The sequence below is a fragment of the Pseudophryne corroboree genome, chromosome 3 (genome assembly GCF_028390025.1).
Source record: "Pseudophryne corroboree isolate aPseCor3 chromosome 3, aPseCor3.hap2, whole genome shotgun sequence".
Taxonomy (NCBI): Eukaryota; Metazoa; Chordata; class Amphibia; order Anura; family Myobatrachidae; genus Pseudophryne; species Pseudophryne corroboree.
The window spans coordinates 356884692-356900522 of record NC_086446.1 but is presented as its reverse complement, the minus strand read 5'-3'; the positions used below and the strand labels follow the sequence as shown (position 1 = coordinate 356900522).

Below are 15831 nucleotides of genomic sequence, written 5' to 3'. Positions count from 1 at the left end.
GTGTACATGAGCGACCGCCGTGATGTTGTCTGACTGGATCAGCACCGGCCGGTGTTGAAGCAGGGGTCTAGCCTGACTTAGGGCATTGTAAATTGCCCTTAGTTCCAGAATATGTAAGTGTAGGGAAGTCTCCTGACTTTTCCATAGCCTTGGAAGTTTCTTCCCTGTGTGACTGCCCCCCAGCCTCGAAGGCTGGCATCCGTGGTCACCAGGACCCAGTCCTGTATGCCGAATCTGCGGCCCCCTAGAAGATGAGCACTCTGCAGCCACCACAACAACGACACCCTGGCCCTTGGAGACAGGGTTATCCGCCGATGCATCTGAAGATGCGACCCGGACCACATGTCCAACAGATCCCACTGGAAAATCCTTGAATGGGACCTGGCGAATGGAATTTCTTCGTAAGAAGCTACCATCCTTCCCAGGGCTCGCGTGCATTGGTGCAACGACACCTGTATACGTATTAGGAGGTCTCTGTCTAGAGACGACAACTCCTTGGACTTCTCCTCCGGGAGAAACCCTTTTTATCCTGTTCTGTGTCTGTATATACAGACTTCAGGATAGTCTCCTGCTTTTTATCAGCAGGCTCCTTCAAGGTGGCCGTATCCTAAGACGGAAGTGCCACCTTTTTTGACAAACGTGTGAGCGCCTTATTCACCCTAAGGGATATCTCCCAACGTGACCTATCCTCTGGCGGGAAAGGGTACGCCATCAGTAACTTTTTAGAAATTACCAGTTTCTTATTGGGGGAACCCACGCTACTTTACACACTTCATTCATTCATCTGATGGGGGAACAAAACACTGGCTGCTTTTTCTCCCCAAAAATAAAACCCCTTTTATGTGGTACTTGGGTTCATGTCAGAAATGCGTAACACATTTTTTATTGCCGAGATCATGTAACGGATGTTCCTAGTGGATTGTGTATATGTCTCAATCTCGTCGACACTGGAGTCAGACTCCGTGTCGACATCTGTGTCTGCCATCTGAGGTAACGGGCGCTTTTTTGAGCCCCTGATGGCCTTTGAGACGCCTGGGCAGGCGCGGGCTGAGAAGCCGGCTGTCCCACAGCTGTTTTACGTCATCCAGCCTTGTAAGGAGTTGACATTGTCGTTTAATACCTTCCACCTATCCATCCACTCTGGTGTCGGCCCCACAGGGGACGACATCCCATTTATCGGCCTCTGCTCCACCTCCACGTAACCTTCCTCATCCCACATGTCGACACAGCCGTACCGACACACAGCACACACACAGGGAATGCTCTGACTGAGGACAGGACCCCACAAAGTCCTTTGGGGAGAGTATGCCAGCACACACCAGAGCGCTATATAATGCAGGGATTAACACTATAACTGAGTGATTTTTCCCCCAATAGCTGCTTGTATAAACAATATTGCACCTAAATTTAGTGCCCCCCCTCTCTTTTTAACCCTTTGAGCCTGAAAACTACAGGGGAGAGCCTGGGGAGCTGTCTTCCAGTCTGCACTGTGAAGAGAAAATGGCGCCAGTGTGCTGAGGGAGATAGCTCCGCCCCTTTTTCGCTGACTTTTCTCCCGCTTTTTTATGGATTCTGGCAGGGGTATTTATCACATATATAGCCTCTGGGGCTATATATTGTGATATATTTGCCAGCCAAGGTGTATTTATTGCTTCTCAGGGCGCCCCCCCCCCCCAGCGCCCTGCACCCTCAGTGACCGTAGTGTGAAGTGTGTATGAGGAGCAATGGCGCACAGCTGCAGTGCTGTGCGCTACCTTGGTGAAGACTGATGTCTTCTGCCGCCGATTTTCCGGATTTCTTCTTGCTTCTGGCTCTGTAAGGGGGCCGGCGGCGCGGCTCCGGGACCGAACACCAATGGCCGGTTCCATGCGGTCGATCCCTCTGGAGCTAATGGTGTCCAGTAGCCTAAGAAGCCCAAGCTACCACCAGTTAGGTAGGTTCGCTTCTTCTCCCCTTAGTCCCTCGCTGCAGTGAGTCTGTTGCCAGCAGATCTCACTGTAAAATAAAAAACCTAACATATACTTTCTTTCTAGGAGCTCAGGAGAGCCCCTAGTGTGCATCCAGCTCGGCCGGGCACAGGATTCTAACTGAAGTCTGGAGGAGGGTCATAGTGGGAGGAGCCAGTGCACACCAGGTAGTCCTAATTCTTTCTTAGCTGTGCCCAGTCTCCTGCGGAGCCGCTATTCCCCATGGTCCTTACGGAGTCCCCAGCATCCACTAGGACGTTAGAGAAATTATCAATGGAAATCAAATTTATTAACCCATGGAGGCCTGGATTTGGAGTCACACTCAAAATTAAAGTGGAAAAACACACTACAGGCTGATCCAACTTTGATGTTATGTCCTTAAAACAAGTCAAAAAATGAGGCTCAGTAGTGTGTGTGGCCTCCACGTGCCTGTATGACCTCCCTACAACGCCTGGGCATGCTCCTGATGAGGTGGTGGATGGTCTCCTGAGGGATCTCCTCCCAGACCTGGACTAAAGCATCCACCAACTCCTGGACAGTCTGTGGTGCAACGTGGCGTTGGTGGATGGAGCGAGACATGATGTCCCAGATGTGCTCAATTGGATACAGGTCTGGGGAACGGGTGGGCCAGTCCATAGCATCACTGCCTTCATCTTGCAGGAACTGCTGACACACTCCAGCCACATGAGGTCTAGAATTGTCTTGCATTAGGAGGAACCCAGGGCCAACCGCACCAGTATATGGTCTCACAAGGGGTCTGAGGATCTCATCTCGGTACCTAATGGCAGTCAGGCTACTTCTGGCGAGCACATGGAGGGCTGTGCGGCCCCCCAAAGAAATGCTACCCCACACCATTACTGACCCACTGCCAAACCGGTCATGCTGGAGGATGTTGCAGGCAGCAGAACGTTCTCCTTGGCGTCTCCAGACTCTGTCACATGTGCTCAGTGAGAACCTGCTTTCATCTGTGAAGAGTACAGGGCGCCAGTGGCGAATTTGCCAAACTTGGTGTTCTCTGGCAAATGCCAAACGTCCTGCATGGTGTTGGGCTGTAAGCACAAACCCCACCTGTGGACGTCGGGCCCTCATACCACCCTCATGGAGTCTGTTTCTGATCGTTTGAGTAGACACATGCACATTTGTGGCTTGCTGGAGGTCATTTTGCAGGGCTCTGGCAGTGCTCCTCCTGTTCCTCCTTGCACAAAGGCGGAGGTAGCGGTCCTGCTGCTGGGTTGTTGCCCTCCTACGGCCTCCTCCATGTCTCCTGATGTACTGGCCTGTCTCCTGGTAGCGCCTCCATGCTCTGGACACTACGCTGACAGACACAGCAAACCTTCTTGCCACAGCTCGCATTGATGTGCCATTCTGGATGAGCTGCACTACCTGAGCCACTTGTGTGGGTTGTAGACTCCGTCTCATGCTACCACTAGAGTGAAAGCACCGCCAGCTTTCAAAAGTGACCAAAACATCAGCCAGAAAGCATAGGAGCTGAGAAGTGGTCTGTGGTCACCACCTGCAGAACAACTCCTTTATTGGGGGTGTCTTGCTAATTGCCTATAATTCCCACCTGTTGTCAATTCCATTTACACAACAGCATGTGAAATTGATTGTCAATCAGTGTTACTTCCTAAGTGGACAGTTTGATTTCACAGAAGTGTTATTGACTTGGAGTTACATTGTGTTGCTTAAGTGTTCCCTTTATTTTTTTGAGAAGTATATATATATATATATATATATATATATTTAAAAAATAAGAGGAGTGTCAATTCATTGAATTAATTTTAAATTAATTATTTTTTATTATTAATAAATTCTCTACCACGTGCTTTAGTAGTGCAATTCCTAGTGTCACCTGGGCGCCTCCGCATCTATTTTTGTTTTTATATATATATATATATATATAGTGGAGAGACGTGCGGCACTCAGCCCAACAGAAAACAGCAGAGTCAGAAGTATATAACAACGTTTCAGTGCATCCGCACTGTCGTCAGGTGCACTGAAACGTTGTTATATACTTCTGACTCTTTGCTGTTTTCTGTTGGGCTGAGTGCCGCACGTCTCTCCACTATATCTCACTGCATATGTGAGGGCACCGGCCACAGCTACGTTTGTTATTTGGAGTGCCAGACTCCCTTTCGTGTATATATATATATATATATATATATATATATATATACAGGTTGAGTATCCCTTATCCAAAATGCTTGGGACCAGAGGTATTTTGGATATGGGATTTTTCCGTATTTTGGAATAATTGCATACCATAATGAGATATCAAGGTGAAGGGACCTAAGTCTAAGCACAGAATGCATTTATGTTACATATACACCTTATACACACAGCCTGAAGGTCATTTTAGCCAATTTTAGCCAATATTTTTTTATAACTTTGTGCATTAAACAAGGGCCCTCATTCCGAGTTGTTCGCTCGCAAGTGAATTTTAGCAGACTTGCTCATGCTAAGCCGCCGCCTACTGGGAGTGTATCTTAGCATCTTAAAATTGCGAACGATGTATTCGCAATATTGCGATTACACACCTCGTAGCAGTTTCTGAGTAGCTTCAAACTTACTCGGCATCTGCGATCATTTCACTGCTTGTCATTCCTGGTTTGACGTCACAAACACACCCAGCGTTCGCCCAGACACTCCCCCGTTTCTCCGGCCACTCCTGCTTTTTTTCCGGAAACGGTAGCGTTTTTTCCCACACGCCCATAAAACGGCCTGTTTCCGCCCAGTAACACCCATTTCCTGTCAATCACATTACGATCGCCAGAACGATGAAAAAGCCGTGAGTAAAAATCCTAACTGCATAGCAAATTTACTTGGCGCAGTCGCAGTGCGGACATTGCGCATGCGCATTAAGCGGAAAATCGCTGCGATGCGAAGATTTTTACCGAGCGAACAACTCGGAATGAGGGCCAAATAACACATATACTTATATAAGCAAGACAAAACAAACATTAGTGCAGATCGTACTCACCTGCTCCACGGCGCTGCCGCCCGCCAGAGAGTCCGGCCACGCTTGCACGTCGCCGAGCAATGACGTCACAGAGCGCCGCTTTGCAGGAGAGTAACCCAGGCAACCAAACGAAGCCTCCGCTCGGTCACCTGAAAAGTGCAGCGTGAAATTAATAAAACACATAGAGCAAATACATGTGCTCTAACAATAAAAACAATGACCTCGGCATGCATACTGTGATTAGGAAAGTGGGGCAAACATAGCTTATGCCGTATACAAAATGCACACATTATTATCATTGTAATGAGGAGGGAACACTGACGTGGACAACAATGTAAAAAATATAATTATACTGTAATGGGGGGAGCAACAGGCAGGAACTAAACCATATAATGATATAATCAAAGGAAACACTGTAATCCAAGGTTCTCGTTGAGACCCCCGGGTGACAGTGTGCCCAATTTATAAATCCACCTGGATTCCTTTTGTAATAGTATCCTATCCCTATTGCCACCCCTAAGTTTACGGGGAACATGATCTATGAGGATGGCCCTAATGCTGGCTACTCCATGGCCCATTAACATACAGTGCCGTGCGAACGGTTGTTCACTTTCTTTTTTCTCAAAAGCCTTTTTGATGGCACTCCGATGGAGTGCCATTCTCTCCCTGAACTGCCTAATGGTCTTGCCCACGTAGGCAAGACCACATGGGCACGTGAGTAGATACACCACATGTGTGGTGGTACACGTTAACCTATGTTTAATGGGAATTTTACGGCCTGTAGAGGGGTGATTAAAAGAAGTGCCTACTAACAGTGTGTTACACGTGGCACATCCCAAGCAGCGGTAACACCCATTCTTGGCTCGTAGAAAATGAGACTCCCTATTAGTGGCCATATCAGTGATGTCTAATTTCACGATGTGATCTCCAATGTTCCTCCCTCTAGTATGACTTGGCAGTAATGCTGTATTTGCTAATGAGGACATAGCTCCATCAGTTTGTATTATGGGCCACATCTGTTTAGCTTTTTTAACTATTTGTTGACTCTTAGTGGTGTATTTATTGACCCAAGGAAATACTTCCCTCTTATGCTCTTGATGAGCATGATTGGGTTCCAAAGCCTGTTGACGTGTCATATTCAAGACACGTTTTTTTGACGCCTCAAGATCCCCTAACGGATAACCCCTTTCCCCAAATTTGTTCTTCATGGTGTCTAATGCCCTATGCGTCTCCTCTGGGTCAGATGTAATCCTCCGCACCCGCAAAAATTGCGAGTACGGAAGGCCTCTACGTAAAGGGGCAGGATGAAAACTCTGGTACTTCAGAGTGGTATTCCTATCAGTTGCCTTTACATACAGGGAAGTGGTCAACCGACCATCTTTGTTGGTAATGGTCACATCTAAATAATTAATGGCATCATCATGTATAGTAAATGTAAACTGCACTGGATGACTGCTGCTGTTATGATTATCCAAGAGGGAAATGAGTTTGTCCCGTGGACCCTGCCACAAGATGAGCAAGTCATCTATATAACGTCTGTAATAAAAAATATGTGCAGATACCTCAGGGTCTATGGAAAACATCTGGACTTCTAGTTGGTACATAAATGCATTCGCATACGATGGGGCCACTGCGGACCCCATCGCACACCCAGACAACTGCAGCCAAAATTTACCATTAAATACAAAGTAATTTCTCCTAAGTATTTTATCCAAAAGTGACAAAAAGAATACCACCTCCGGCCCATGGTAAGCAGGGTTATTCACAATCAAAGACCTCACTGCCTCCATACCCGCTTCATGCGGAATGCAGGTATAGAGGCTAGTGACGTCAGCACTGCATAGAGTCAACTCCGTGGGTAAGGGACCTAGGTCCTGGAGCTGAAGTAATAAAGTCGTCGTATCTTTAAGATATGACGGGATGGATTGCACGCAGGGGTTAAGATACGCATCAAGATAAATGGAGATGGGATGGTACAGAGACCCTCTGGCCGACACAATGGGACGGCCAGGCGGGTCCTGCAATGTTTTGTGGACCTTGGGGACTGTGTAAAACAGTGGTGCTATAGGAAATTCAACCACTAACGCTTTGAGCACTTGTGCATTAATGGTCCCTTGGGCACATGCTTCATTCAGCAGAGCGTCCAACTCTTTCTTAAATTCCATGGTAGGGTCTTTGGTCAATCTTTTATATACCACTGGATCGTTCAATTGGCGCTCACTTTCCTTAATGTAGTCGCCCAGGTCTTGCACCACTGTAGCCCCCCCTTTGTCCGCTTTCCGGATCACTATATCAGTCCTGCTTGACAGATCTTTAAGTGCCAACTTCTCCTGTTTAGACATGTTAGGGTGTCCAGGGTAAACTGTATTCGTGGTACCCTCCGTCTCCAACATGCGTGTGAAAGTCCTAATGGACGGATTGAGGCTTGGCGGATCAAACTGTGAACGGGGAGCAATTGCCTGAAGTTGTACTGGAATAGTTTCAGAAGATGGTCCCGATGTTCTACTATTAAAAAATTCTCTCCGTCTCAGAGATCTATTCAGGCGAAGCATCTCAATTTTCCATTCCAATGGATCAGGAGCATTAGTGGGGATAAAAGAAAGGCCCTTTGCCAAAACTTGATGTTCCATATCAGAGAGGGGAGTAGATGATAAATTAAAGACAGATGCCTTCATGGCCTCGGAGGCTTTTGCCCTGATCTCCCTTTGGTTCTGCCCTGACCTCCTCGTCCTCTGCCGCGTCCTCGTCCTGGCGTAGGTACGCGGTTCGAGCGAGTGTGAATGATCCGGGGGCCCTGCTCTAAAGGGAGCTGAGAATCAGATGTAGATATTACCTCAGAGGTATATTCAGAGTCACTAGCCGATGTGCTGGCTCCCTGTTGCTGTTCTCTTCGTCGACGTGACTGATGTCGACGATTAGGGTATTGTCGGTCCTGCCCTGGTCTGGTGCTTCCTAACCAGGGGTAGACTTGCTCTGCTGGTAGTCCCGCTGTACGGTGAGGAGTTTATCTTTCTTGAAGCGTATGAGATCTTGTCGGTATTGTTCCAGCTGGATTGCAAGTTTCGCTGGCCAATCCGTTTGGGTATCTGATGAAAGACTTGTCTTATGTTCAGCCTCAAAAGACTGAATCTGCTCCTTTACCGAATTCAACTCCCTTGTGGACTCCTCCACCACCAGCAGGATAAGGTCCATAGAACATTTGTTCAGGATCGCAACCCACCGACGGCAAAAGGTAGGATTATAACGACCTATCGTAGGTGAGTTGCGAACCCTGAACCCTCTGGGTATTAAATTACTCCGGTAATAATCGGACAGCGTGATTCCATGATACAGGAAATCAATTTCTCTTTGTTTCAGTTTTATCCATTTTTTGAATAAATCCTCATTAGTGCTTTTTGAGGGCTCATCATCCAGCCGTCTAGTTACCAAGATGGCACTTGCTTCAACATCAGAGAAACTGAAACGCTCCCGTGCATCACGGTGTATCAGATCTAGAGCTGCCTCCAAGTCAGAATTGATTTCAGCCATAATAATCAGATGTGTAATGGATGGAGCGTAATCGCTATGCCCCACTGTCCTGTGCAGCATGTATACCAAAGTCCTGCTAAAACCGCAGCCTGCACGACTGCAAAAATGTCCTGGTCCTGTGCTCAGGGATAAAAAATACTGATGAGGGGTGCCTTGGTAAGGATAGAGGCTCCTAGGTCACTGGTACCTCCTGGCTTCAACCCCAATGCAAAACAAACGGGAACAGCCCGGCACTCCGCTCTAAATGTAAGCAACTGCTGTGGTGCCCTCCCAATCAGGGACACAGAGTCCCGAATAGACAAATATGGTATTGTGGGCGGCACTCCGAACAGACTTCACAGCGTAGGTAAATGAATCTTTATTGGGCCAACATGTTTCGGGGACCAAAACCCCGTCCTATGGTTTAGTTCCTGCCTGTTGCTCCCCCCATTACAGTATAATTATATTTTTTACATTGTTGTCCACGTCAGTGTTCCCTCCTCATTACAATGCTCGGCGACGTGCAAGCGTGGCCGGACTCTCTGGCGGGCGGCAGCGCCGTGGAGCAGGTGAGTACGATCTGCACTAATGTTTGTTTTGTCTTGCTTATATAAGTATATGTGTTATTGCATTGAGCCTTGTCTGGCCCTGAGGACGGGGTTTTGGTCCCCGAAACATGTTGGCCCAATAAAGATTCATTTACCTACGCTGTGAAGTCTGTTCGGAGTGCCGCCCGCAATACCATATTTGTCTATTCGGGACTCTGTGTCCCTGATTGGGAGGGCACCACAGCAGTTGCTTACATTTAGAGCGGAGTGCCGGGCTGTTCCCGTTTGTTTTGCATTGGGGTTGAAGCCAGGAGGTACCAGTGACCTAGGAGCCTCTATCCTTACCAAGGCACCCCTCATCAGTATTTTTTATCCCTGAGCACAGGACCAGGACATTTTTGCAGTCGTGCAGGCTGCGGTTTTAGCAGGACTTTGGTATACATGCTGCACAGGACAGTGGGGCATAGCGATTACGCTCCATCCATTACACATCTGATTATCATGGCTGAAATCAATTCTGACTTGGAGGCAGCTCTAGATCTGATACACCGTGATGCACGGGAGCGTTTCAGTTTCTCTGATGTTGAAGCAAGTGCCATCTTGGTAACTAGACGGCTGGATGATGAGCCCTCAAAAAGCACTAATGAGGATTTATTCAAAAAATGGATAAAACTGAAACAAAGAGAAATTGATTTCCTGTATCATGGAATCACGCTGTCCGATTATTACCGGAGTAATTTAATACCCAGAGGGTTCAGGGTTCGCAACTCACCTACGATAGGTCGTTATAATCCTACCTTTTGCCGTCGGTGGGTTGCGATCCTGAACAAATGTTCTATGGACCTTATCCTGCTGGTGGTGGAGGAGTCCACAAGGGAGTTGAATTCGGTAAAGGAGCAGATTCAGTCTTTTGAGGCTGAACATAAGACAAGTCTTTCATCAGATACCCAAACGGATTGGCCAGCGAAACTTGCAATCCAGCTGGAACAATACCGACAAGATCTCATACGCTTCAAGAAAGATAAACTCCTCACCGTACAGCGGGACTACCAGCAGAGGCAAGTCTACCCCTGGTTAGGAAGCACCAGACCAGGGCAGGACCGACAATACCCTAATCGTCGACATCAGTCACGTCGACGAAGAGAACAGCAACAGGGAGCCAGCACATCGGCTAGTGACTCTGAATATACCTCTGAGGTAATATCTACATCTGATTCTCAGCTCCCTTTAGAGCAGGGCCCCCGGATCATTCACACTCGCTCGAACCGCGTACCTACGCCAGGACGAGGACGCGGCAGAGGACGAGGAGGTCAGGGCAGAACCAAAGGGACATCAGGGCAAAAGCCTCCGAGGCCATGAAGGCAACTGTCTTTAATTTATCATCTACTCCCCTCTCTGATATGGAACATCAAGTTTTGGCAAAGGGCCTTTCTTTTATCCCCACTAATGCTCCTGATCCATTGGAATGGAAAATTGAGATGCTTCGCCTGAATAGATCTCTGAGACGGAGAGAATTTTTTAATAGTAGAACATCGGGACCATCTTCTGAAACTATTCCAGTACAACTTCAGGCAATTGCTCCCCGTTCACAGTTTGATCCGCCAAGCCTCAATCCGTCCATTAGGACTTTCACACGCATGTTGGAGACGGAGGGTACCACGAATACAGTTTACCCTGGACACCCTAACATGTCTAAACAGGAGAAGTTGGCACTTAAAGATCTGTCAAGCAGGACTGATATAGTGATCCGGAAAGCGGACAAAGGGGGGGCTACAGTGGTGCAAGACCTGGGCGACTACATTAAGGAAAGTGAGCGCCAATTGAACGATCCAGTGGTATATAAAAGATTGACCAAAGACCCTACCATGGAATTTAAGAAAGAGTTGGACGCTCTGCTGAATGAAGCATGTGCCCAAGGGACCATTAATGCACAAGTGCTCAAAGCGTTAGTGGTTGAATTTCCTATAGCACCACTGTTTTACACAGTCCCCAAGGTCCACAAAACATTGCAGGACCCGCCTGGCTGTCCCATTGTGTCGGCCAGAGGGTCTCTGTACCATCCCATCTCCATTTATCTTGATGCGTATCTTAACCCCTGCGTGCAATCCATCCCGTCATATCTTAAAGATACGACGACTTTATTACTTCAGCTCCAGGACCTAGGTCCCTTACCCACGGAGTTGACTCTATGCAGTGCTGACGTCACTAGCCTCTATACCTGCATTCCGCATGAGGCGGGTATGGAGGCAGTGAGGTCTTTGATTGTGAATAACCCTGCTTACCATGGGCCGGAGGTGGTATTCTTTTTGTCACTTTTGGATAAAATACTTAGGAGAAATTACTTTGTATTTAATGGTAAATTTTGGCTGCAGTTGTCTGGGTGTGCGATGGGGTCCGCAGTGGCCCCATCGTATGCGAATGCATTTATGTACCAACTAGAAGTCCAGATGTTTTCCATAGACCCTGAGGTATCTGCACATATTTTTTATTACAGACGTTATATAGATGACTTGCTCATCTTGTGGCAGGGTCGACGGGACAAACTCATTTCCCTCTTGGATAATCATAACAGCAGCAGTCATCCAGTGCAGTTTACATTTACTATACATGATGATGCCATTAATTATTTAGATGTGACCATTACCAACAAAGATGGTCGGTTGACCACTTCCCTGTATGTAAAGGCAACTGATAGGAATACCACTCTGAAGTACCAGAGTTTTCATCCTGCCCCTTTACGTAGAGGCCTTCCGTACTCGCAATTTTTGCGGGTGCGGAGGATTACATCTGACCCAGAGGAGACGCATAGGGCGTTAGACACCATGAAGAACAAATTTGGGGAAAGGGGTTATCCGTTAGGGGATCTTAAGGCGTCAAAAAAACATGTCTTGAATATGACACGTCAACAGGCTTTGGAACCCAATCATGCTCATCAAGAGCATAAGAGGGAAGTATTTCCTTGGGTCAATAAATACACCACTAAGAGTCAACAAATAGTTAAAAAAGCTAAACAGATGTGGCCCATAATACAAACTGATGGAGCTATGTCCTCATTAGCAAATACAGCATTACTGCCAAGTCATACTAGAGGGAGGAACATTGGAGATCACATCGTGAAATTAGACATCACTGATATGGCCACTAATAGGGAGTCTCATTTTCTACGAGCCAAGAATGGGTGTTACCGCTGCTTGGGATGTGCCACGTGTAACACACTGTTAGTAGGCACTTCTTTTAATCACCCCTCTACAGGCCGTAAAATTCCCATTAAACATAGGTTAACGTGTACCACCACACATGTGGTGTATCTACTCACGTGCCCATGTGGTCTTGCCTACGTGGGCAAGACCATTAGGCAGTTCAGGGAGAGAATGGCACTCCATCGGAGTGCCATCAAAAAGGCTTTTGAGAAAAAAGAAAGTGAACAACCGTTCGCACGGCACTGTATGTTAATGGGCCATGGAGTAGCCAGCATTAGGGCCATCCTCATAGATCATGTTCCCCGTAAACTTAGGGGTGGCAATAGGGATAGGATACTATTACAAAAGGAATCCAGGTGGATTTATAAATTGGGCACACTGTCACCCGGGGGTCTCAACGAGAACCTTGGATTACAGTGTTTCCTTTGATTATATCATTATATGGTTTAGTTCCTGCCTGTTGCTCCCCCCATTACAGTATAATTATATTTTTTACATTGTTGTCCACGTCAGTGTTCCCTCCTCATTACAATGATAATAATGTGTGCATTTTGTATACGGGCATAAGCTATGTTTGCCCCACTTTCCTAATCCCAGTATGCATGCCGAGGTCATTGTTTTTATTGTTAGAGCACATGTATTTGCTCTATGTGTTTTATTAATTTCACGCTGCACTTTTCAGGTGACCGAGCGGAGGCTTCGTTTGGTTGCCTGGGTTACTCTCCTGCAAAGCGGCGCTCTGTGACGTCATTGCTTGGCGACGTGCAAGCGTGGCCGGACTCTCTGGCGGGCGGCAGCGCCGTGGAGCAGGTGAGTACGATCTGCACTAATGTTTGTTTTGTCTTGCTTATATAAGTATATGTGTTATTGTATTGAGCCTTGTCTGGCCCTGAGGACGGGGTTTTGGTCCCCGAAACATGTTGGCCCAATAAAGATTCATTTACCTACGCTGTGAAGTCTGTTCGGAGTGCCGCCCGCATTACCATATTTGTCTATTCGGGACTCTGTGTCCCTGATTGGGAGGGCACCACAGCAGTTGCTTACATTTAGAGCGGAGTGCCGGGCTGTTCCCGTTTGTTTTATATATATATATATATATATATATATATATATATAAAAACACTAGCAGGAACGGCGGGACTCACAGCTTTGGTACTATACACAAACTCATGAGACTCGCTTAGTTTCTCGATGTTTAAATTTTTTTACTGAAATTTTCTTCAGGAGTACAAAAAACTCTTGAATGCGGGATGCCAGCCAAACTTGGATGTTTTTTTTAGAGGGTCAATCATTTACAAGGCATGGACTCTATTACATCACGCCCAAAGGGTCAGATTCAGAGTAGCCTCCATATGCAGCCGGCAGCAGCCATGTTGCTGGAAAGAGGAATCATATACAAAGGCTCCAGCGGAAACCTAAATGCTAGGACGTGGGGTGGCATCCATGGTTACGGTGGCAGTGGGACAGTTTCACAGGGATATAACGGGGCTTTGAGATGTTTAATTCTTGTTGTATGTGCTCGCCAGGTTCTATTCTCCCTCTATGGTTGTCATGTCGTTAGAGTGCTCAGCTGCCATTAGGATAGTGACTGATATTATCTAATCATGCACTCCAATCACTGTTCCTCACATAAAGAGTAATAATATTACAAAGTGAGGATAATGTTCATTATATATGAATAGAAGTCCTTTTGCAGTAGTGTCAAGTTAAAAAAGGCAATAGAAAATCCCTCCTTTATAGTATCCAGCGTTAGTGGCTAGGTTAGAGTATAAGGCCCCCGTTAGGAAACAAATTGATTTATCCGGTGTAGATAGTACCTACAGTAAAAGGGCAGTGGTGTCGAGAGAGGGGGTACAGATCACCCGGGCCCAGGCATGCCAGGGGGCCCAGGCCATGGCACACCAGAAGCCATTTTTTTGGTGGGATAATTTTTTTCCTTATTATAAATCAGTAGACAGGCTGCCGGGAGTGGGGATGTATATGTGTCATGGGCGTCACTCACAGCCACTTCTACCTGCCACACCGCTGCTAGGATCTCGCTAAGATGATATCATCTCGTGAATCAATCACTGTATTGCTCCTTATTCACATTAAACCACACTGTAATGCCCCTTATTCAAGTTACACCACACCATATTACTCCTTATTCACATTACATCACACCATATAGCTCCTAATTCACATTACACCACACTGCATTGCTTCTAATTCACATTACAATACTGTTTATGGACCCAGCTGTTTGATCTGCAGCTGGACCAGGCTCTGGTTGGTGATAGAGTGGCACAGCTGATATAGGAGATGCTGGCATTCCAAGGGATGTCATATGTGTCACACAGGCTCTGCTCAGCATGTAACTAACCTGGGAACTATCAGAAATTAGTCACATTGCACAATCAGTCAAAATACACAATCTCATCTGCATTGCACAATCAATCACAATGCACATGTGATACCCTGCTGCAGAAACCCATGCAGAACTTCTACGGGGTTGCCACATTCCTTGTTTGGCATATCTTCACTGCTTTGTGGCATCACCAGGCTTAACAAACCTCCCTCAATGTTATGTCAGCAGCAGCACAAACACCACAGGCACTAGGACCCGGGAAAGTGGAACAGCAGTGTCCTTAGAGCAGGAGGACAGCTGTGCGGCAGTTGGTTGATCCCTGAACCGGGGGGAGTGGCCTGGAGAGCCGCAACTGAAAAGAGGCGGGGTCTCCTCCTGAGGTGATTGTGCGGAGAGCCAGGAGGTGATCTCGGTGAGGAGGGGAGGAAGAGTGCTGCTGAGAGAACCTGACAGGAGAGGGCTGCACTGTGGAGAAGTCGCCCCAGGTCGTGGTGTACACGCTAGGGCAGTGATTTTCAACCTTTTTAAACTCGTGGCACACTAAACAAGATTTCAAAATTGCCAAGGCACACTATCAGTTGTTTTAATGCAACACACCTGCCCCCCAGTAATGCCACACACCGCCACCCCCCCAAGTAATGCCCCATACATGCCCTCATATTTCCACACATCAGCTCCCCCACTTAGTAATTCCACACACATGCCCCAAATAGTAATTCCACACACCAGCTTCCCCCTTACCAGCTCCCCCCCCTTAGTAATTCCACACACCAGCTCCCCTTTACCAGCTCCCCCCTTAGTAATTCCACACACCAGCTCCCCTTTACCAGCTCCCCCCTTAGTAATTCCACACACCAGCTCCCCTTTACCAGCTCCCCCCCCTTAGTAATTCCACACACCAGCTTCCCCCTTACCAGCTCCCTCCCCTTAGTAATTCCACACACCAGCTCCCCTTTACCAGCTCCCCCTTAGTAATTCCACACACCAGCTCCCCTTTACCAGCTCCCCCCCTTAGTAATTCCACACACCAGCTTCCCCCTTACCAGCTCCCCCCCCTTAGTAATTCCACACACCAGCTTCCCCCTTACCAGCTCCCCCCCCCCCTTAGTAATTCCACACACCAGCTTCCCCCTTACCAGCTCCCCCCCCCCCTTAGTAATTCCACACACCAGTTCCCCCTTACAATATATAGCGGTGAGGAGTGCCTGGAACTCACCACGGATCAGCAAGCAGAGCAGCGTGTGAGTGGGCGGGCGCAGAGACAGCCGGACCGTGACCTATGGTGAGTCATAGGTCACGGTCC

The 15831-nt window shown here is 47.5% G+C and overlaps 1 protein-coding gene across 1 annotated transcript in view; it reads left to right on the top strand.

Moving 5' to 3' along the window:
* Window positions 1-14991: 14991 nt before the first annotated feature.
* SMARCE1 (SWI/SNF related, matrix associated, actin dependent regulator of chromatin, subfamily e, member 1) overlaps window positions 14992-15831 on the top strand; it is a 111230-nt gene continuing 110390 nt past the window's right edge. Inside the window, exon 1 of the mRNA XM_063959795.1 lies at window positions 14992-15013. The gene's annotated coding sequence lies outside the window, so the exon portion shown is untranslated. The remainder of the gene's footprint in view (window positions 15014-15831) is intronic.